This window comes from Phascolarctos cinereus, unplaced genomic scaffold (genome assembly GCF_003287225.1).
Source record: "Phascolarctos cinereus isolate Bilbo 61053 unplaced genomic scaffold, phaCin_HiC Scaffold_9;HRSCAF=440, whole genome shotgun sequence".
Classification (NCBI taxonomy): Eukaryota; Metazoa; Chordata; class Mammalia; order Diprotodontia; family Phascolarctidae; genus Phascolarctos; species Phascolarctos cinereus.
This window is the reverse complement of record NW_027556402.1, coordinates 110,924,049-110,942,553: the sequence shown is the minus strand read 5'-3', so window position 1 is coordinate 110,942,553 and position 18,505 is coordinate 110,924,049. Positions and strand designations below refer to the sequence as shown.

The following is an 18,505-nucleotide window of genomic DNA, read 5'->3' as shown; positions in this document are numbered from 1 at the left end:
CCGAGAGCCGCCATCGCTACCACGCGCCTGCTAATAGACTCGCAAAGGCAACCGCCGGAGCCCGGCCTGGGCTCGGGGAAGCTGCAGCAACTCGGCTGGGGGCCCGGCGCGTGCGCGCACGCGCTCTCCCTGTTCCTCCCTCCCGCGGGGCTGCCGAGGTCCGGTGCGCCCGGGCTGCCTGTCCCGGCGGGGAGCCGGTTCGGGACGCTTTACCAGAGGGCGCGAGGCGCTGCAGCTGCAACCGATATCTCGGAGCCGGAGAGAAAGCCCCAATTTGAGCCGCGGGGAGGCTGGTCCTGCTTTGGCACTGCGCGAGGCCCCGGAAAGGGAGGGCTGGTTTTATTTGACTTAGAGTAGGTACTGGGGGAGGGGAAATCCAGCTGCAGCTACGGCAGCTGCCGGGGAGATTCGCGGGGTGCGCTGTTTTGATACATTACAATGTTTCTTCTGACGTCCGGCGTTTTGACGTGGGAGCCGGCGAGGAGGGTTGGACTCCTGCTTGCAGTTCCTGATACCCGGCACCCGTGTTTTCCTTGGCTTGGCGTGGAAGAGGTTTCCCCGGGAGTGGGTTGCCTTGAAGCCCTCGGAACCGGAGCCCGACCACGTTTTCTTTGTAATGCATTGGAGGTGCTGGAGAGCCATCGCATTGCAGCCTTTAGCTGGACCAGGGAGGAGGAGCAGAGGGGAGCCGGGCTCCCGTCGTGGGAACCCCTCGCCGGTACCCCCCTGACGCTCTTGCTGGCGTGCAGCCGGCGGGCCATGCATTTGCAGAATAGCCCTTCACAGAGTTTGGAAAGGCTCTTTCCCTTTTTCCGGTGGAAAAGCTTAAGTTTTTTCATTCATTACTTTATTAAAGGACTACCCTCAGTGTTCTAAGGAAACTCTAAGGCTGTAAGCTGTAGAGCCAGTGGTACCTAGCTGCACCTCTGGGGAATTCCCAATACCACTGAACTCGCAAAACCAGTCCCAATCCCAATGGGCCAGGCACTGCCCTAGAGACTGTGTTCTTTGGTTAGAGAGAGCCTATGTAGAATTTTAAAAGGAGGAGTCTTGCTGGGGGGAAAAGGCTTGGATTCTTTGGGGTAGAAAGTACATTGTTGTTTTCACTAATGTCATTAGGAAGTCCTCAGTGTGGAAACTCCTTCCACTAAAGCAGATTGGCTGTGGAGTAAATTATAGTCATAGGGAGTTGTGTAGTGACCCTAAGAAGTTAAATGACGTTCCCAGAGTCTTATAGCCAGTGTGTATGTGACTTGAACCCAAGTCTACCCGCCTCAAAGGCCAGCCTTCTGTGCTCTAGTCTTACCGCCCCCCCCTTACACACACACACACACACACACACACACACACACACACATATACAAAGACAAAAATGAAAAACAGTCCATACCTTCAGGGAAGTGTATAGTACCCAACTTGGGTTAATGCCAGGATGGGAGTGTGCAAAGGTGACCTGGAATGTTAGGACAAGGTGTCTGTTTTAGATAGCTTTTGAGTTAATCTTCGAAGCTGTCCCTAATAATTACAATAAAGGTCCAAACCACAATGCATCTGTCTCTTCCCCCACTTACCCCTTCTCTCAAAAAAGGCAGTGAATACTACTAGATCATAAAAAAGGGGAAAGGACCTATCTGTACAAAAATATTTACAGCAGCTCTTTTTGTGACGGCAAAGAATTGGAAATTGAGGGGATGCCCATCAATTGGGGAATGGCTGAAGAAGTTGTGGTATATGAACGTAATGCTATAAGAAATAACGAGCAGATAGACTTCAGAAAAACCTGGAAAGGCTTAAATGAACTGATGCTGAGTGAAGTGAGAAGAACCAGGAGAAAGTTGTACTTGTTGTGACTTTGTGCAATGACCAACTTTGATAGACTTAGCTCTTCCCAGCAATACAGTGATCTAAGACGATGCCAAAAAACTCATGATTGAAAATGCTATCTACATCCAGAGAAAGAACTATGGAATCTGAATGCAGACCAAAGCATATTATTTTTTATTTCTTTTGATTTTTTCCCTTTTGTTCTGATTCTTCTTTCACAACATGACTAATGTGGAAATATGTTTACTGTGATTGTACATGTATAGTCGATATCATATTGCATGCTGCCTGGGGGAGGGATTGGAACTGAAAATCTTATAAAAATGAATGAAAACTAAAACTAAATAAATTTGAAGAAGAAAAGGCAGTGAATAAAATAGGCTGAGAGATGACCACTTTTTCCAGTGCCTCTGGGGGTTAGTATCTATGCCAGCTTGTCTCAGTCTTTTCTGACTCCAGGTCCAACACTATCCACTACACTACCCCAGAAGCTGGCTTCTTTCTGTCCCCTCCATTGAAACTTTTTGCCCAAGATCATCAGTGATTTCTTAATCATCAAATACAGTAAACATTTTTTCGGTCTCTTCTCTGTGACGTGCTGGCTGCTCTTTCAAATTGACTTCCATCGGACTTTGGCTTCAGAGGTGTCAGTACTCTCCCAGGTTGACCTTTATGACCAGTTATTGATGATTCTCAAGAATGTGGCTTCAGTGCATTTCTCTCCACTCCCTTTATTGGCAGTCTCACTCTCATGGCTTCAAACGGATCTTTACTGGACAACTCCCAAACTTCGCCAACTCTAAGACTTCGTCTTCATCAAGAAGGATGCTACTTGCAAAGAAACAGGGAGGAATTAAAACAATAGGTTTCCTTTGCCTGTTCTTGCTGCATGTGCACCAAAGAAAGGCCAACCTCCAGAAGCCAGTTTTCACTTCAAGTGTAATTTGAGGTATTCCAAAGTTATTTAGCTGATCACCTTAAGATAACCTACTCCTGTTAACAACTTCCTGAATGCTTAAAAAAATATTCCATTCTGGGCAAAAATCCATTTATTAGAGAAATTTTTCTACCATATGTTTAGGACCCAAACTGGAGAATTGTGTGGTAGCTCAGAACTTTCCTAAGACCACAGATCTAGAGCTGAATAGACCCTAAAGGGACCACCCCCCTCATTTTATAGGTAAGTACCAGAAATGGAAAATTACTTGCCCAGGGTCACAAAGCTAATAAGTTTTTTTTTCTTTTTGCTAGGCAATGGGGTTAAGTGATTTGCCCAGGGTCACACAGCTAGTAAGTGTCAAGTGTCTGAGGCCGAATTTGAACTTAGGTCCTCCTGACTTTAGGGCAGGTGCTCTATCCACTGTACTACCTAGCTGCCCTTCCTAACTAGTTTTGAACCCACATCTCTCACAACTCTCAGGCCAATATTCCTTCCTTTATACCTCACTAAGTCCCTTTAAGAGATTTAGATCAATCAATCAACAAATGAAATCATAGGCTTTAAAAATGGAAGGGACTTGAGAGGTCAGTCCAAACCTCTTATTTTACAAGTTAGGAAGATAAGACCCAGAGAGGTGAAGCATCCTATGTAAGGTCACTCAGGTACTGTGCAGCAGAGCAGGGATTCAGATCTATCCCTCTGCTGTACCAAATGACAAACTTATAGCATCATTTGTGGAAACACCCTCTGAGGTTCTCAAATCAAAGTGGTCATGTAATAAATGCTCATTAATCGACTCATGAATAGTTCAAACAATGTTTTTCATTGAGCTGGAAGCAATGACTGTGTTTTACATAATTATAACTTCAAATAGTGTACATTTGAATACATGTAACCACTTCAAGGGGATTCGTTATTCTCACTAATCAGGTCCTAGCTATAATCACAACCCAGTTGGTTCATTTTATTTTTTTTTGTCCTGATAACTTATTACAGTTTGTATGACAGCCCAACTCCTTGTCTGATCATGACCTTCTTAAAATGAAGTTTCTTCGGCCACTTGTTGCATGCAGATTTTTGCAAGCAAAACACTGTAGCCCACTGTTCTTTATATATAAGAATTGTTTGTAGCTATTGACTTTTCTATAAAGTATTTTAAAATGTAGGTCCCAAGTTTTTTGGAAGACAATAACCTGAAGAATGTCTGGAGGAGAATGACCAGGTTGGTGAGAGTCCTTGGGTGTTGGGGGATAGGGGTTGGGAGGGGAGGATTGGAGAGGATGATGGCTGTCTTCAAGTATTTAAATGGAAGAAGGATCAGCCTTCTGGCTGGCTCCAGAAAGCAGAACTAGGAGCAGTGGTGGAAAGTGTAGGCTTGATTGAAGGAAAGACTTCCCTCAATTAGAGCTCTCTAAAAGGGAGGGGCAACTTGGGCAGACCATGGGTCCCCCCTCCAGTTATTTAAGGGAAGTCTGGATGACTACTTGTCAGCTTTTGGAAACTACCGAATACCCTGTTGTTGCAGAGGAAATTTTTTACCAATATATTAGACAAGATGGCCTTTGAGCTCCCTTCTTATTCTTAGATTCTGTGACTCTGTTTCCAAAACAGTGGTTTCAAAGCTGGGATGCATTTTGCACATTTGAAAATTACTAACTTTGCTGTTGTTGTGTGTCCTTCATTCTTGAAGAGGACCATGACATGAGGAAGATGATACCATGACTTGAAAGTGAATTGGATTTAAGTGAGGGAGGCCTATGCAAAGTCACCAGCCTCACTTTCTCCTCCAGAGCCATCTGGGTCCAGTGGCCAGATATGGATCAGGATGACTGGAGATGGCCCCACTAGCTTTGTTATATCATCATTGAAAGAAGTTACTAGACTATCCCCTCTTTTCTAGATACAGGAATAACAAAGATGTTGAATAATTTTGCCAGTTGCAGTGGAATGTTTGCTTGTATGAACAGAATATGAAAATGTAACAGTGCTGCCTAAATAATAAACAGAATAAATGTCCAAGAGCTTGTCTATGTGAATAAATCCAGTGTGCCTTACAGGGATTAAAGACCCTTCCAGATTTCGATGGCCTCCTTCCCTGACCCTTTTCGCATGTCTTATCTTCCCATTGTATGTAAGCTCTTCAAGGGCAGAGATTTTCTTTATTTTTGCTTGAATTTGTATCTCTAGTGCTTAATGCAGTCTTAGTACATACTAAGTATTTAGTGTTTTATCTGTCTGTCATTATCTGTCTTATTTACTTGTATCATTTTATGCAAGACTACTTTTGTCTCTTGCTAGATGGCACAGTGTATAGACCTGCTAGACCTGAAGTTAGGAAGAGCCAAGTTCAAGTCCAGCCTCAGACACTCAACTAGCTGTATGACCCTGGGTAGGTCACTTAACCTCTGTTGGCCTCAGTTTTCTCATCTGTAAAATAGGGGTAATAATAGCACCTACCTGCCAGAGTCATCATGAAAGTCAAATGGGATATTTGTACAGTGCTTAGCACAGTGCCTGGCACATGTTAGAAGCTTAATTAATGCTTCCTTCCTTCCTTCCTCTCTCTGACCCAGAGTTTTTTCATTTGTAACAGGAGGGGCCTAGACCCATCTCTAAGGTCTCTCATCTCTAACATTCTAGATTTCTCTAAGTCATCCAGTCACTAGAATAATGGAAACTTAACTAACATCTCTGGGCCTTAGAGAAGAGTTTCCTCATCTATAAAATGATGGGACTGGAGTAGATGATCTCTGGCTAGGTAACCACTTCACAGGGCCTGGAGTCAGGGAGATCTGAGTTCTAATCCAGCCTCAGACACTTATTAGCTGTGTGACCCTGGGCAAGTCACTTAACCCTGTTTGCCTCAATTTTCTCATCTGTAAAAAGAGCTGGAGAAGGAAGTGGCAAACGACTCTAGTATCTCTGCCAAGAAAACCCCAAATGGGGCCAGGAAGAATCAGGCATGACTGAACAAGGGCTCTTCCAGCTCTAAATATATGAGCTTATGTATTATCTAATATTTCTCTCTCATAATTTACACTAATATTTCCAGAGCTATAAGAATTCCAATTGAAATGTAGAGAGATATTTGACACTCACACTGGGAAATGCTGCCTACATTCACTGCACAGAAATTTAAGCATCTAGCCTCCATTCTGTAAGTGCTGATGAAAGTTCTACAGGAAAATACCTTTGCTTGGGTATGAGCTGGGGCGCCACCACAGCGAGAAGCCACGTGTTTCTCTGTTTGGAGGATGTCATGATACCATCTCTTTTTTTAACCTATGGCATGTGAATGTGCCTCTATCTAGAGGACCTCATACTCCCGTGGTTTGTGGAATCTCTTCATCTAATATTTTCTCAGTCTCTTCAGTGGAAAGCTATCTCAGGAAATTAAGAACAAAGGGAAGAGTAGACAGCCTCGGATGATAAGCTATTGGGAGGCGCAGTAAATAATGGAGGGGAAATGCAGCCAGAAAGAGAGAGATCATTTAAAGGCTATTAGATGACAAACCCACTTCAATGCTGTTATTATACCTGTAAATATAGAAAGATGATAATGTTGACAACTCTTCATCACACAATCTGCGTCATTAATAAGTGATGAAGGATCGAAAGAGTGGAAGAAACAAAAGCCAACACACCGTGCATACCAATATCACGGAAGGATTTCAAAAGTGGATGCACCAAAAACAAAGGACAGAACTTGGCACTGTTAATGAGATGTGACTGGGGTTCTTAAAAAGGCAAGCTTGAGAGCTGTCATGTTCAGGAAAAACAGCAGTCATGGTCATTTTCTGTTGTTTAAAGTGCATCAAACACAAATTCACCTGACCAAATACCTTAATCCACAATTAAGTAAAAATAGAAATGGTGCCCCCCCAAAGAAACTCAGCCAGATCCTCAGGGTTGGGACAGCTACCCATTGCTCCCCAGAATAGGCCACGGAACATACAATGAGTCTGATGGGTCAGTCACCTCATATTCCAAAAAAGTGCCAAATGTCAAATGGCTTGAGACCTATCCAGATTATACCTGAACTCAAAGATTAAGAGGTGAAAAGGGCCCTTCACGATCATTCTATCCCAACTCCTCATTTTACCAATGAAGAAACTGAGACCCAACAATGTTGAGTAGGTTTCCATTATTCTAGTGATTAGATGACCTAGAGAAATTTAAAATTATAAAATTTCAAAGCCGGAAGGGACTTCGGTGATTATCTGGTCTAACCTCCTCATGTTAAGGATGAGCAAGTTTTGTCCTAGAGAAAGGAAGTGACTTGTTCAAAGTGAAATAGGTGAATTAGTTACTTTTCTTGCATAATTCCAAATTATTAACCAGAATGATTGGATCAAGTCATGCAGCTCCACCAACACTGTTTATCTTTTTCCCTGTAGACACTGTATCATTATTTCAGTCTTTTTTGTCATTTTCATCAGTTTGCTAGGCATGGGATGAAACCTCAGAGTTTAGGACACTGCCGTCTTGAAATAGGGATTACAAACTAAAGGATTGGGAAAATTTTTCCAAGACACACTCTTACCAAAACTGAAAGATGTTAAGTCTATAAATTCCTTAGACCTTATGTTAAAAAAAAAAGTTATTTAGGAAGCAGCTAGGTGGCACAATGGATAGAATACTAAACTTGGGGTCAGGGAGATGCGTTCAAATGTTGCTTCCGCTGTTTACTAGTTTGTTGTTGTTGTTTGTCTTTCATTCTCAAAGAGGACCAATGACACCATGAGGATGATGTCTTGACTCGTGAGTGAACTGGATTTAAGTGAGGCAGAGCTGCGCAAAGTCATCAACTCACTCTCTCCTCCAGAGTCGTTGGGGTCCGGTGGCAAGACATAAGTCAAGATGATTGATGGTGGCCTCTTACTAGTTTTATGGTCTTGAATAAGTCACAAGTCACTCAGACTCAGTTTCTTCATCTGTAGAATGGATGCCCACGGAGCATCTACTTCGTGGAGTTGTGAGGATCGAATGAGTTAGAACATCGCCTGTCTATTTCTGCGGTTCGTCTGCCTTAGGAGCAGATGGTGAGTTATTGTTCAGAGTTGTTGAAGTTAAGTTTCTCATACAGAGTAGTCACTAGGTTGAGCTAATTCCCATTTCGATAAACCACGATTGTATGTTTGTCTTTCAGCTATGCTCTCCCTAATGTGATCGATGGATATGTAATTCTGCCTGCACAAAACATTTGCACTGCTCTCTTGAAATGAGCACATACGCAAGTGCGAGCGCTTGAAAGCAATCGGGTGAGGTGCACCGTTGCCAAAGCCAAAAGGCATCCAGTTCACAAAATTCTTGTGACTTGTGTAGAAGAAGCACGTGTCTGAGAAAAAAAAAAAAAGCATCTCTCTCAGTCCTTCTGGAGAGAGCCAATGTAGAATTTTAAAAGGAAGACTCTTGCTAACAACCAAGAAAAATAACATAAGTCTTAAATGCTCATGTGAAAAATTAAATCGATTTTTATTTGTACATTGTGCAGATGATGACACAGGCAGAGCCAGACCTATTTAAATGCCATTTAATGCTGTAGGAGAAGTGGCAATCCCCCTTAGTAATCCCTTTAATACTCCTGCTTTCCCTCTGTTGATTATCTCCAATTTATCCCATATATATGTATGTATGTATACACATATATATCCCATATATACACCCATATACATATATAGTATATATATACATATATGTGTGTGTGTGTGTGTGTGTATATACATATATATTTTTTTATAATCTTGTTTGCATATAGTTGCTTGCATGTTGTCTCCTCGATTAGACTGTGAGCTCCTAGAGAATAAGGAATGTCTTTTGCCTTTCTTTGTACCCCCCAGTGCTGAGCACAGTGCCTGGTACCTAGTGGGAGCTTAATAAATGCTACTGACTGACTGACTAGCAAAATCTAGTGCTATAGCTTTTGAAATCAGGCCGCCTGCAGCATTTATTAAATTGCTTCAGGAGCAATTCAAGCAACTGGGGATACAAAGTCCCAAGTGAGGGTGGTCCCTCCCCATGAGGAACTTACATTTCATAGGAATAAATAATATATAGGCCAGGTCTAACTAGGCTAGTCTTCTGGTCATTTAGGTGCAATCTCAGAAGGAAATGAAACAGTTTCAGGAGATATGCCAGTTAACCAAAGGAGAAGGGGCAGCTAGGTGGTGCGGTAGATAGAGGGCCTGGAGTCAGGAAGATTCATCTTTCTGAGTTAAAAGCTGGCCTCAGATACTTACTAGCTATGTGATCCTGGACAAGTGACTTTACCCTGTTTGCCTCAGTTTACTCATCTGTAAAATGAGCTGGAGAAGGAAATTGCAAAGCACTCCAGTATTCTTGCCAAGAAAACCCCAGATGGGGTCATGAAGAGTCCGACGTGAGCGAACAACAACAAATACAGAGGATGGATATTCAGTCAGGACACAGAAGTGATTCAGCGGAGCACAGCCCCCCAGCCTCTGTGTTGCCCATGATGGTCTGCCAGTCAAGCATCAGGACCCAGCTGGAGTTCCTCCTGGCTTTTTATATTCACTTGACTAGCAAGCCAGATCAACAGCCTGAGCCTTCGTCCCCTGAGCCAAATTCATTTTGAGGCATTTTTATGTCTTTTAAGGAAAAACTAGCCTAAGATGCACAGGGTAAAGCCTTAGGATAGTGTTCCAACCACAACACATAAAAATACATTATAGAGAGAGACAGAGGGGCATGTGAGAGCAAACATATGCTTATAGACATTTTCTTTTCACTTTTGTGATATGGAAGCTTACATATCAGCTCCTATACAAGGAAATCTTTCCTGATCCCCCCTGTTGCTAGTGTTCTCTCCCTTCTCAAATTATTAAAGTGGAAAGAGAGCTAGATTTGGAGTCGAGGGCCTGGATTCAAATATTGATTTGTACATTTACTACCAATAAGACGTTAGGCAGCTCACTCATTCTCCCCAGGCCTTAACTTCCTTATTTATACTATGGAAGGAATACATTAGATGACATCTATCCCTTTCATCTCTAAATCTATCTGTATCTATAGATATAGGTATGAATCTATGTAAATGTTCTATTCTTCCAGTAGAATGTAAGCTTCTTGAAGGCAGGGACTGTTATGTTGGTTTTTTTTAAATTTCATCTTTATATCCTCATTACCTAGTATGATGCTTTCTTAAACATTTGTTGTTTAATCATTTCAGTTGTGTTCGATTCTTTGTGGGCCCAATCTGGGGTTTTCTTGGCATAGATACTGGAGTGGTTTGCCGTTTCCTTCTCCAGCTCATTTTGCAGATGAGGAAACTGAGGCAAATAGAGTTAAGTGACTTACCCAGGGTCACACAGCTAGTAAAGTATCTGAGGCTGGATTTGAACTCATAAAGATAGTCTTCCTGACTCTAGGCCTGGTACTGTATTCACTGGACCACCTAGCTGCCCAACCTTATACATAGCAGGTACTTACTAAATATCCATTAATTTAAATTATATGACTAACACTATTCCTATTATTCTTAAAACAATAAATGGAATTATATAACTAAAATCCTTCATTAATAATTCATTAACAAACCCTCATAAATTCAAAAATCTTCTACTTTCAGCAATGTTCTACCCAGTTCCCTCAGTTTTCCCCATTTTTACCATTTTCTTAACTACATCTTCATACTTACCTGAAAAGGATATTTTCGATAAACTGTATGACACAGTAAAGTGCTGAACTTGGAGTCAAGGAAGACCTGAGTTCAAATCCTACTTCTGAATTTTTTTTTTTTACCTTGCGATCCTGCATGGACAAGTCACTTAACATTTTTGAGCCTTGGTTTCCTCATCTTTAAAATAGGTATAATAATAAGTTTAGTATGTATCTCACAGGCTTGTTGTGGCACTTAAGTGAGATAAGATAAAGACCTTTGCTAACCTTAAAACACTAGACAGGGTGTCCCAAAAATCTTAGTGCAGCTTTAAGCTTTAATAGCTCTTTTGAAGGAATAGGGTTGTTGTTGTCATTTAAAATTTTCTCTTTAACTAACTTTGAAAGACTTAGCTCTTCTCAGCAATGCAAGGATCTAAGACATCTTCAAAAGTCTCATGATGGAAAATGCTATCCACATCCAGAGAAAGAACTATGGAGTTTGGATGCAGACCGAAGCATACTATTTGCTCTTTTTTTTTTCCTTCTCTTTTGTGTCCTCTTTCTTGTGTTTCCTCCTGTTGGTTCTAATTCTTCTTTACAACATGACTGATGTGAAAAGATGTTTAATAGGAATGTATATGTAGAGTCTATATCAGATTGCATGCCATTTTGGGGAGGGACTGGGAGAAAAATTTAAAACTCAAAAGCTTATGGAAGTGATTGTTGAAAATGAAAAATAAATTAATTAATTTTAAAAAAGAAAGTCCTTGATAATTAAAAAAAAGGTTTTTTTATCTATTAAGCTATTCATAGCTTTAAGTTTACTAAAGCTCCACTAAGATTTTGGGGACATCCTATATAAATATCCACTACTCATTTGCTTTATCAGCACTTTCTCCTGGAGAACCACCTATGCCTTCTATTATATCATCCCTAACATAAGTTCAGAGCAGGAGGGGATCTTAGAATTCATCTGGTCCAAACTCCACATTTTGCACATGGATAAACTGAAGCTTGGAAACATTAAGCAATTTGCTCCAGTCCCAGAATTTGAACTCAGGTCCACTGACTCCAGTTTTCACACAAACACACACATACGCGCGCGCGCACACACACACACACACACACACACACACACACACAGACACACACACACACACACACACAGACACACACACACACACCCCAGCACAATTCTGCTGTTATATATTTGGGAATAGTAACTAGGGAGTAATGGTGACAGTAGTTGACTGGTTCTTTGTGGTCACAGCCCTTTGCCGTCTTTCTAAGTTCACCTCTTTTGTCTTCACCTGAGTGGCAGACACTGCTTTCCTGGGGCTCTGCTCAGGCTGGGCACCAGCTGCATTCTCCCAGTGGTTTTCAAAAGGAGACTAATGGGCCTAATCCATAAACACTGACGAGAAGCTCGAGTTGAGGCAGGGGGCTTTGTTTATTGGCCATTACTCATCAATAAATGATGGCAGTGTTCAACAATAAACATAAGGCTCTCCGAATATCATTAACATTACTTACAAAATAAATGTTTCTAGGATATATTGGTGTTTAGTAGCCAAGTCCCCAGAGGGCTGCAGGGCTGAATTTGTCACCTGCTGGGTTTCAAACTGGAATATCCTTTTGAAAACCCCATTCAGGTTCCCTGCTTTGATGGCTCTTTCTAACAACTGGAATTTTATAGAAGAGTAGGTGTTTCTGTTCCCTCATGGCCTGAAGAAAATAGATTAACCAAGTAAAGATTGGCATCCTTGTGGTAATTTTGGACAAGTATCATGGTCTCCTGAAAGGGGGAGGGGGGAAAGGGTTCATGCAGTTGACGTATAAACTATGAGAGAACATTACTTCCAAAATCTAGGAGTTGGAAGAAGCCTTGGAGTCTAACTGGTTCCCAAAACAAGAATATATTTTATGTGACAAGAAAAGAGAATCACCTAGCTTCTGCTTTGAACAGGAAGTGTGGAAGACCTCACTACTTCCCATAGTGGCCCATTGCACTTCTGGTTACCTCTAATTTTTAAGAAGGTTTCTGACATCAAATTTAAATTTGCCATGTGGTGACTTAAGCTCGCTGTTCCTACTTCTCTCCTCAGCAAGACAAATCTAATCCCATGTAATAGACTTCACGTAGAATTCCTGGGAGAGTTAGCCAGAGCAAACTGGATATACCCTCGCCAGTCAATCAATCGATCAGCAAGCATTTATTAAGGACCTACTATGTGCCAACTATTATGCTATACAAACACAAAAAAGGCTTACAATTCCTTATAGAGGAATACATACGGACAGAATGATGAATTTAAGGAGGGACAGCACTTGGAGCAGGAGGGATCAAGAAAGGCTTCATGTAGGAGGGGTACTTGAGCTGAATCTTGGAGGAAGCAAGGGATTCTATAAGGCAGGTGGGGGAAGGGAAAGAATTCCAAAGGTACCCAGACAAGAGATGGAGTGCTCTGTGTGAAGAATGGCCAGAAAACCAGTTTGGTAAATGGTAGTGTGCAGGAAAGCGAGTAATCTAAAATGAGGCTAGAAAGGTGAGCTGGTACAAAGTTGGGGAGGATTTTGAAAGCCAATTAGAATTTGTATTTTATAGGGAGGTAATAGGGAACCATTGAAGGTTATTGAGCAGAGGGGGTTGGCCTGATCATACCCACTCTTTAGGAAAATCACTTTGGCAAGTTATATGGAAAATGAATTGGAGGGGAGAGAGACTTGAGGCAAGAATCCAGTTAGGAGACCATGGCCATAGTCTAGGCAAGAGGTGACAAGGGCTTAAAATATGATGGTGGCTCACTAAAGTGGATAATGACAAGGGGAGAGTGGTAACTACATGAGAGATGCTATGGGAGTAGAAGTAACAAGCTTTGTTGATTGGATATGTGGGGTGAGGGAGAATGTAGAATCAAGGACCATTCTGAGATTGCAAGCCTGGGAGACTAGAAGGATGGTGGAACCCTCTTCCGCATGACTGACTTCTAAACATTCACAACTAGCCATGTCAAGTTTTCCCCAAAACATACATGTACACACGTACGCTCGCACACACATATATGCACTCATGTACACATGCATATATCTAACAACCCTCAGAGCTGGCTTAGAGTCAGGAAGATTTGAGTTTAAATCTTGCCTCAGATTTACTAGCTATGTCGTCCTGGGCAAGTCACATATTTGCCTCAGTTTCCTCATCTGTAAAATGGGGATAATAATAGCACCTACCTCCCAGGGTTGTTATGAGGATCAAATGGTATAATAATTATAAAGTGCTTAGCGCAGTACTTGGTACAGAGTAGGAGCTATATGTTAGCTATTATTATCATGATTATTATACTGTAGGCCAAATGTCCCTAGTTTCTCTAAATAATCTTCCTATGGCATGGTCATAAAGTCCCTTACCTTCCTGGTTATCCTCCTCTGGACACACTCCAGTTTGTCAATGCCCTCCATGATAATGTGATGTTCCAAGCCAAGCACCATACTACACATGTCATCTGACTTGTGCCTCTGGGTCTAGATAATCCTCATTTTTTCAATATAGCCTAAAGTAATCGATTCAATTCAATAAACATTGTATTAAGTGACTGCTAAGTAATCAGTGATAAACATTTATTAAGCACCTACTATATACCAGGCACTCTGCTAAGGACAGGGATACAAAAAGAGGCAAAAGACAGTCCCTGCCCTCAAGGAGCTCACAATCTAATAAGATCTAAATAAGTAGAAGGCCCTAAAGATACAAAGGGGGTGGGGGGGTGGGGTGTAGGAGATTCACTTCCTGAAGATGAAAACATTTTTTTTTCTCACATCCAACTAACCTGATAGGAATTGTGGTGTTGTGGGTAAAGCCTTGAATTAAGACCAGGATCCAAGTTTGGTATCTGACCACATGCAAGCTCTGTTACCCTGGACAAGTCACATAATCTCTGAGTACCCCAGGCAACTCTCTATAAATTGCATAAGCATTATAGATCTGCTTGGGTAGAAGAAATTCCCACACCTGGGGTTCCCTCCCATTCCTGGAAATCACCTATTTGAACAAACCTAACAAACAAAACTCTGTCTAGCCTAGGTAGCCCAGTGCAGCCCTTAATTGGTTTAAGATAAATACAGTTTGGCAAAAAGCCCAATTCTGCTGTTTTTAGATTTGCAGAATCACAAAACTTGTATTGCTTGCCAGAAAGCCTGGGGGAGCCTTCTAGGCTATTTGGGGGGTGGGGGAGGGGAAGCAAGTATTTTCTAAATACTCTGCCTTCTTTTTTTTTCTCCTCTCAAGAAATGCCTTATAAAGTGCTGGGGATTGGCAAAATCCTCCACATCCCCAATTCTAATTGCAGAGCTTCTGAAAACCCAGATGCTCTAAAATATAATTGAGAACCATAGGTTTTAAGGAAGCGACCTTAGAGATAATCTAATCCAAATGTCTACTGTATCCGGGCAAGGATCTCATCCCACCTATTCATGCTACAGATGAGGAGACTGAGGCCTAAATAGGATGAATATATTTAACCTGATATTCCATTCCATTAGAGACTATTTTCATGTCTTATGGCTTTCTAAATTCATTTAGTTCGGTTCAATCCAACATTTGTTAAGCACCTACTATGTGCAAGGCTCCTGCTAGGTGCTAAGGATACCAAGACAGATATATACACACGCAGACTGATACTGGACCATTGCCAGTCATCTTGACCTTTGTCTTGCCACTGAACTTCAACGACTCTGGAGGACAGTGACGCTTAAATCCAGCTGAAAAGCAAGGCAAGACTTCACGCTCACTTAAGATATCATTGATCCTCTTTGAGAATTAAGGGACAGACAACAACCACACACAGACCCTACTCTCAATGAGCATTAGATTTATTTTTTATTGGTTAGGTTATGTTTGCAAGTGTGTATCCTTCCAAACAATACCTGGTGATACCTTATTTTAACATTCTTTAAAAATGGGGAAGAGGAGATTAAGGGAGCTAGAGCAAATTGAAAACCTGGAGGGTGCACATTCTAAACCTGCCTTTAAGCTGTCACCTAACCTCAGTTGTTCAGTCGCGTCTGACTCTTTGTGACCCTATTTGGGATTTCCTCAGAAGAGACACTGGAGTGGATTGCCATTTCCTTCTCCAGTTCATTTTACAGATGAGGAAATTGAGGCAAACAGAATGAAGTGACTTGCCCAGGGTCACGCAGCTAGTAAGTACCTGAGGCCAGATTTGAACTCAGGCAGATGAGTCTTCCTGACTCCAGGCCCTACAGAGTGGGATTTACGCTCTATCCACTGCACCACCTAGCTTCCCCATTGACCTCAGTTACCTATCCCCATCATTATCCAAAAAAGGTTGACCTGTCTGTTTCCAGTGGACCCACTTTTCTCATCCACATTTCCAGGGCACAAGAATTCAAGAGAAAACCTCACATTTCAAACTGTTTTAGACTCAAATATGTCCACTTATTGTCCCAAACAATCTTGGAGAGAGAAGATGTACATTTCTTCTATAGAATGCAAGCTCCTTCAGTACAGGAACAATTTTTCATTTTGTCTTTGTATCACCCTTACCCAGCCATGCCTTGTGCATAGGAATGTTTAATGAATGCTTGTTAAAATAGATTGGACTGGGAAACACAAAATAGGGAAAATGCCCCAAATTGTTTAATGACTAACAGCCGACTAATGCCTCTGTCCTGGACAGCTGCCATCACCCACGTTTTTACAGATGTAGAGTCACAAAGAGGTTAATATCTCACCTCAGTTTACACAGGATCAGAGCCAAGAACAAAATCTAATACCTGTAACTCCAAATTCAAAATTCCAACCATTGGCCTGTGTGCTCTCTCTGTCAATACATAGGTATTGGAATCATTCTGGAGTTCTTTTGGGATATATTTATATTAATAAGCGAATCGACCCAATTGATTAGAGATCTGTTCATGGGATCATGAAGATCCTAGCATCTAGAGCCCTAAAAGACCTCAGAATGAATAAACGAAGGAATGAATGTTCACTGTGTGCCAAGCACTTTTCTAAATGCCTTCTCTTCTCTCCTTTCCACTCTTCTCTTCTCTGCAGTCATTAGCTCCTCTGCCCTCTTCTCCCCTCCTCCTACTTTTCCTCATCATGAAGCATTCTGTAGCGGATACTTGAGACAAAGATGATGGGCATGTGAGTGAGCATGCTGAGGCCATTGTAATAGTAATCGTTTCAGCAGCTGTCATCCTGGCATCATCCCTTTTTACCTCTCACTGAAAGAGAGCACCGATTGCCTGCAGCTGCCTAGCAGGCAGGCTTTCCTTCTCCATTGGGTCTGCTTAGCTCACCTGATGCTATTCTGGAGCCAGGTCCTATGCAGCCTCCACCCATCTCCCTGCCGGTTTAGTTGGCTGCCATCGTCACCAGGCTTGTCTTGGTCCTACACTCACTTTTTCCTAATCTCATCTACTTCCTTCTAACTCCTGACTGGGCAGCCTGCCTTCTGGAGCCACTGGGGTTCATGATTTCAGCAGAATGAAACTCTCCTTGTAGCCCAACCATGCCCTAATAAATCAAAGGAAATTGGCTGAAGAAACAAAGAGGTTACTGACTTGCTGAAGGCCACATGTGTTGGAGTCAATACCTAAACCCAAGTGCTCCTGATTTGAGAGCGAAGGACTCCACCCACTACACAGAGATGCCTCTTTAGAATGGCTGTGGATGTGATGTGAACCCACACGTATCCACATTGTCTCCTGACTTCATTACTAATGACTTCTCCACCTTAGCACCCAACCATTGCCCACCCCAGACACTGATGGGGAAGAACATGATGTCTTACGGCATCCTTTGCTGGACATCTCCTTTAACGTGTTAGTGCCCTTGGGGGTTTGTTAGAACATTATAGCTTCATGGGGCTAACATATCTGCACATTCTAGGACACAACAGGTCTTTGGAAAACTCAAGCTTACACTTAGAGAGTTTGATTCCATTGTCGGGCCACCCTGGATCGTTTCAGTGCTACCTTGTGGGCATTAGTCTTGCTTACAGAATGAAGTTGTCTCTGATTATCCACTCCACTGTGGTGTTTGATGCCAGGAGCTAGGAAAGTGTGTTAGTCATCCGATGATTCTTGTGAGTAGGAATGAAGGAAATTTCCCTTATTATTTACTTTGCTACATTGTTTAATTAAATACCTTTGCCTCTGGGGTAAGGAGAGGAGTGGGAGGGGAAAGGGGGAAATGGGTTCGCTCTAAGGGCTTAAATCTACTCGACGTTTGATCAGAAACCTGGTACTTCAGATCATTCAAGATCATACTCTGCCGGATTTTGGCTGTCTCTAAGTGGAAGAGAACCCTTCCCAGGTTCTAGAACTAATCCTGCTCTCCTAGGTTCCTCTTCAGAGGATGCATAATATAATGGAGAGACTTCTGGACATGGAGTCAGAAGACCCAGGATTGAAGCCTCTGACACTAAGTGAACAGAAGGAAGTCAACTAACACCTCTGCTTATCAGTGTCCTCATCTGTAAAATGGACATAGTAACATTTGTACAAACTACCTTATGTGGTTGTTTTGAGGAAAGTACTTTGTAAGGCTAAAAGCTGCGTGTGAATGTGAGTTACGATTATTCAATCAGGATCAGACCCTTTTTCTTGAAATAACCCCGGAGCAGAACATGATATGCATTTAAAGCTGCATGCAAAGATTTAAACTAAAATATAGCCACATGATAGTAAAGACCTCTGGTATGCTGCCAGCCTGCTGCTGCTCCCAAGTGAAGTGTACTTGAATTTCAAACTGATATGTTTACTTCCCAGGCTTAAAGCAGTCAGCAATTTTTAGTATAAGTAGAAGTTGCAATAACCAGCCTCTTAAAATACGTCATATTTACAAAGGCGCATTTTATACTCACATCTTAAAGTAATGTAGGAACATTATTTCATCCATTTTCATCACGTCCTTGTGTGGGAAGGTAGATTGGTATTGTTTCCCTCCAGAACTCTCCAGCTCCTATTTCCAGACGGGAGCTGCCGAAGCATACATGCTTTAAAAGTGCCCGAGAGGAAAGTCAATGGTAAAAAGCGGAACAGAACCAGGGAAATGGCCTCTTAAAGTTATATTGGAAACTGCAGGCCCATAGGGAC

The 18,505-nt window shown here is 42.1% G+C and overlaps 1 long non-coding RNA gene across 2 annotated transcripts; it reads left to right on the top strand.

The window, feature by feature from the left end:
* The first annotated feature begins 85 nt into the window (after positions 1-85).
* On the top strand, positions 86-9,949 carry LOC144455349 (uncharacterized). 2 transcript variants are annotated; one of them, XR_013484064.1, is made up of 5 exons: positions 86-3,004; positions 3,931-3,986; positions 5,063-5,153; positions 7,490-7,806; positions 7,914-9,949. It is a non-coding gene; the product is annotated as an uncharacterized LOC144455349 (long non-coding RNA). The 2 variants fall into 2 exon arrangements; XR_013484063.1 differs by having other exon boundaries at positions 116-3,986.
* Positions 9,950-18,505: the final 8,556 nt, after the last annotated feature.